Consider the following 5,000-nt stretch of genomic DNA (forward strand, 5'->3'; position numbering starts at 1 on the left):
TAGCTTGAAAAGTGAGATATGGGGAACTACAAGGAGGAAGAAGTGTACTATTTTTAATTAGGGTGGATTTAGTTTTACTGTTATGTATGTATTTATTTATTTGAACATTTTTGGGGGGGGGTTACACCTTTTGGGGTGTAGTCCGCCATAAAACCCACAGAGGAAGAAAGAACAACAACAAGGTTCCGAATAGCACGTTTCTTTTAAAACAATATGTGTGTTTCTTTTAAAGTATTTCTATAATCTGTAATATGTTGTACCCCCTAGCATATGTTATCGTTGTCTATTTGTATACTTCTTGTATGTATACAGATTATTCTACATGATAAAAAATAGCACGTATCTCGTCCTGAGCCTCCGGTATCCCATACTGCATTGCGAGTGTGTTTGCGTTTTACATTCAGCGGCGCTACTGTTTTTGTTGGCAGGGCGTTTTCTTTTAGGAATTATCAGCTTATTTTTTAAATAATGAACCTTAGTTTTAAGTACATCACATGCAAACATGGAGATCGGCCCAGAAATAAACAAGAAAATACGGGTGAGGTTATTTCGATACAATTCAAATCAATAGACGTTATTGACATGTCAAGTTAATTTACCTACATTGTCAAAGTATACATATAACAAAAATGGTGGGACCAACAGCAATAATAATAATAATAATAATAATAGTACTACTATTTGTCATGGAAACGTAGCTAGCTACTGTACCCGTACCAGCAACTGAAAAACAAACAACAAAAACGGATTAAAAAAAATATTTTCACACTATTTCGATACGGAAGTGACTTTTTCGTGGCAGGTTGGGAGAATTAACGTTGCATGTTAGGAGACTGAGGTTAAGGTTAGCGAAAATGTTCTCCAACCATCTAAGTGGCGTAAAAAGTGTGACCCTTTGCAACGAAAGCTAGTGTTTCTATTGGACAGATTCAGGTAGGTCCCCTCACTGTTTGCTGAGCCTGTCCAATAGAAATTGGACATCTAATTACACTGTTTTGGAAAGTTTTAATGGGGTTTAGTCAATTTGTGAAAAGATGTCGAAAAATACAATGACATCTAATTACACTTTTATGCTTGCATTTTGGCATGTAGGAACGTTATCCAGGTAAATGGGATGCAAGGGGAGAGAGTCATTACAAACTGGTATTGTGTTATTGACTGTATGTTTTGTTTACTCCGTGTGAAACCCGTGTTGTTGTTTGTGTCTCACTGCTTTGCTTTATCTTGGCCAGGTCGCAGTTGTAAATGAGAACTTATTCTCAACTAGCCAACCTGCTTAAATAAATAAAAATAAACATGTAAAGTTACAGTAGCTAGGTTGTCTTTTTTTTACCAAGTCTAGCAATTCACGATGTATTTTTTTTAAATATATATATATATATTCATTCTTTTAGGCTGCTATCAAGGGGAAACTTCAAGAACTCTATGCCAATGTGCCAATGTTGTGCCAATGTTGGTAAGTGTGAATATCATCGGCTGTTTCAACTCATGTGCATCAGCTGCTGTCTTATGATCTTTGTATGATCTATTTCCATGGGTGTAAACGCTTCTCCTAACCCTGGTGTGTTGTCATTAACAAGAGAAGCTGACCTCTGTGGCAGTAGGTATGTTCAGGTTACAGAGTCCCTGAGAAACTGAGCTCTGTGGCAGTAGGTATGTTCAGGTTACACAGAGTCCCTGAGAAACTGAGGTCTGTGGCAGTAGGTATGTTCAGGTTACACAGAGTCCCTGAGAAACTGAGGTCTGTGGCAGTAGGTATGTTCAGGTTACACAGAGTCCCTGAGAAACTGAGCTCTGTGGCAGTAGGTATGTTCAGGTTACACGGAGTCCCTGAGAGTCCCTAGGATGTTCAGGTTACTCGGAGTCCCTGAGAAACTGAGGTCTGTGGCAGTAGGTATGTTCAGGTTACAGTCCCTGAGAAAGAGGTCCCTGAGAAACAGAGGTCTGTGGCAGTAGGTATGTTCAGGTTACACAGAGTCCCTGAGAAACTGAGGTCTGTGGCAGTAGGTATGTTCAGGTTACACAGAGTCCCTGAGAAACAGAGGTCTGTGGCAGTAGGTATGTTCAGGTTACACGGAGTCCCTGAGAAACAGAGGTCTGTGGCAGTAGGTATGTTCAGGTTACACGGAGTCCCTGAGAAACAGAGGTCTGTGGCAGTAGGTATGTTCAGGTTACACAGAGTCCCTGAGAAACTGAGGTCTGTGGCAGTAGGTATGTTCAGGTTACACAGAGTCCCTGAGAAACTGAGGTCTGTGGCAGTAGGTATGTTCAGGTTACGCCAGAGGAGTCTGTGCTTTCACTGAAAGTAATACTGTAGCGACTGGTGAGAGAGGGTATCGCCCTATCAGAGATCAAAAGAACCCGAGATGGTTATGTAACAGACTTCAAGGGTTGTTATAATACTGGACTATAAAGTCATCCTGTGTGTTGAGCATCTACTCTTTTCTGTTCTTGAATAGAGACCATGCATTTTTTAAACATGCTTTATCTGTTGAAAGGTGTTATCTGTCCATGTGTAACTAAATTGACATTCTCTCTCTCTCTCCGTGTAAATGTATATCTAGAACCAGAGTCGATGAGGCTTCCGCTCCACTCTGAAGCTGTGGCATCTCAGCTGCGAAGAGCCAGAGGAAGAGTGAGGGGTCGAAGGGGCTTATGGTGTCCAGTTCTCGCTCTCTAATAGGACAGAGGCCCGCGTGTCCATCTCCGCCCATGAGCACAGGTAAGTGTTGATTTAGGAGACATGGATTAACTGTTGAACATATCACTGGTCTAGTTGGCTTTGATAATGTGGAAGAGCCCTAACACTAACTCATAAGACCTCTGAAGACCTGCATGTCGTTCAACTATATAGAGCTTCAGCATTTTATCGTAAGCAAACAGCCCAGCTTTGACTTGGGACATTTAGTTAGAGTGGAAGCCTTGGGACATTTAGTTAAAGTGGAAGCCTTGGGACATTTTATTAAAGTGGAAGCCTTGGGACATTTTATTAAAGTGGAAGCCTTGGGACATTTAGTTAAAGTGGAAGCCTTGGGAGGCTGTAACCTTTTTTTAAATCAAGGGGTGTGAATACTTTCTGAAGGCCCTGTACCTAGTATTACCTACACAGAGGACAAACTCTAAAGGGGTTTTACCACCCATTTTAAATGACATTTTAAATATAATTTTCATGTCCGGGTTTGTCTGGAGTTAAAGCAGGAATATGTTATTTTGCATTTTGATAATTTTCTCGTTCTACTCAACATTCTTTTTTACTGGAACTTTTTTGTTTAAGTCGAAGTGACGTCTTTCGTGACTGATCACCAAACTGTGTTCTGGTTTGTCCTAATGCAGTGCTTTTGTTTTTCTAGCTAGACGACAAGAGACGAGCAGCCGAGACTTGAGTCCAGATGATGTGATGATGCTGTTCGGTTATTTATTTATTTATTTTTTACATTTTCTTATGGTTTAATTATCAACGATCTGGTCAGTCTTATATATAATTTTTATTTGTGAAACTAACAGTTTTTATTTTATTTTTTTAAACCAGACAACTTACAGGGTTTTATTAAGTTGTGGTACGGCACATTTTTTGTTGTTGATATTACTGAAAGTATATTAAAGTACTCCACGTGTCAAGTTGTTGGTCTGTGTATTTTCAATTTAGAGGGAGCCAACTGGGAACGAGAGGTATTTTCATTACACTGCTAGACTGACTGGGAGCCAACCCCTAAAAATCTGTCTGGACCGTTTCCACACATCAATCAAATTAAATTTGTATAAAGGCCTTTTTACATCAGCAGAAAAAGTGCTTAACAGAGAAAACCATACAGAGACTGAAGCACAGGAAAAAACTCCCTGGAAGGCAGGAACCTAGGAAGAAACCTAGAGAGGAACCAGGCTCTGAGGGGTGACCTGTCCTCTACTGGCTGTACTGGGTAGAGAGGAACCAGGCTCTGAGGGGTGACCAGTCCTCTACTGGCTGTACTGGGTAGAGAGGAACCAGGCTCTGAGGGGTGACCTGTCCTCTACTGGCTGTACTGGGTAGAGAGGAACCAGGCTCTGAGGGGTGACCTGTCCTCTACTGGCTGTACTGGGTAGAGAGGAACCAGGCTCTGAGGGGTGACCTGTCCTCTACTGGCTGTACTGGGTAGAGAGGAACCAGGCTCTGAGGGGTGACCAGTCCTCTACTGGCTGTACTGGGTAGAGAGGAACCAGGCTCTGAGGGGTGACCAGTCCTCTACTGGCTGTACTGGGTAGAGAGGAACCAGGCTCTGAGGGGTGACCAGTCCTCTACTGGCTGTACTGGGTAGACCAGAGGAACCAGGCTCTGAGGGGTGACCAGTCCTCTACTGGCTCTACGGGGTAGAGAGGAACCAGGCTCTGATGGGTGACCTGTCCTCTACTGGCTGTAATGGGTAGACCAGAGGAACAGAGATTATAACAGAACATGGCCAAGATGTTCAAATGTTCATAAATGACCAGCACGGTCAAATAATAATAATCACAGTGAACAGGTCAGGGTTCCATAGCCGCAGGCAGAACAGTTGAAACTGGAGCAGCAGCACAGGCAGGTGGACTGGGGACAGCAAGGAGTAATCATGCCAGGTAGTCCTGAGGCATGGTCCTAGGGCTCAGGTCCTTTGAGAGAGAAAAATAAAGAGAATTTGAGAGAGCATACTTAAAATTCACACAGGACACCAGATAAGACAGGAGAAGTACTCCAGATATAACAGACTAACCCTAGCCCCCCCCAACACAAACTACTGCAGCATAAATACTGGAGGCTGAGACAGGAGGGGACAGGAGACACTGTGGCCCCATCCAATGATACCCCCGGACAGGGCCAAATAGGAAGGATATAACCCCACCCACTTTGCCAAAGCACAGCCCCCACACCACAAGAGGGATGTATTCAACCACCAACTTACCATCCTGAGACAAGGCCGAGTATAGCCCACAAAGATCTCCACCACGGCACAACCCAAGGGGTCGCCAACCCAGACAGGAAGATCACATCA

At 43.1% G+C, this 5,000-nt stretch overlaps 1 long non-coding RNA gene across 1 annotated transcript; it reads left to right on the forward strand.

Moving 5' to 3' along the window:
• The first annotated feature begins 367 nt into the window (after nucleotides 1–367).
• LOC135506245 (uncharacterized) lies at nucleotides 368–3,618 on the forward strand. The gene is made up of 4 exons (XR_010450358.1): nucleotides 368–538; nucleotides 1,395–1,456; nucleotides 2,565–2,722; nucleotides 3,351–3,618. It is a non-coding gene; the product is annotated as an uncharacterized LOC135506245 (long non-coding RNA).
• Nucleotides 3,619–5,000: the final 1,382 nt, after the last annotated feature.

The sequence above is a fragment of the Oncorhynchus masou genome, chromosome 19 (assembly GCF_036934945.1).
Source record: "Oncorhynchus masou masou isolate Uvic2021 chromosome 19, UVic_Omas_1.1, whole genome shotgun sequence".
Classification (NCBI taxonomy): Eukaryota; Metazoa; Chordata; class Actinopteri; order Salmoniformes; family Salmonidae; genus Oncorhynchus; species Oncorhynchus masou.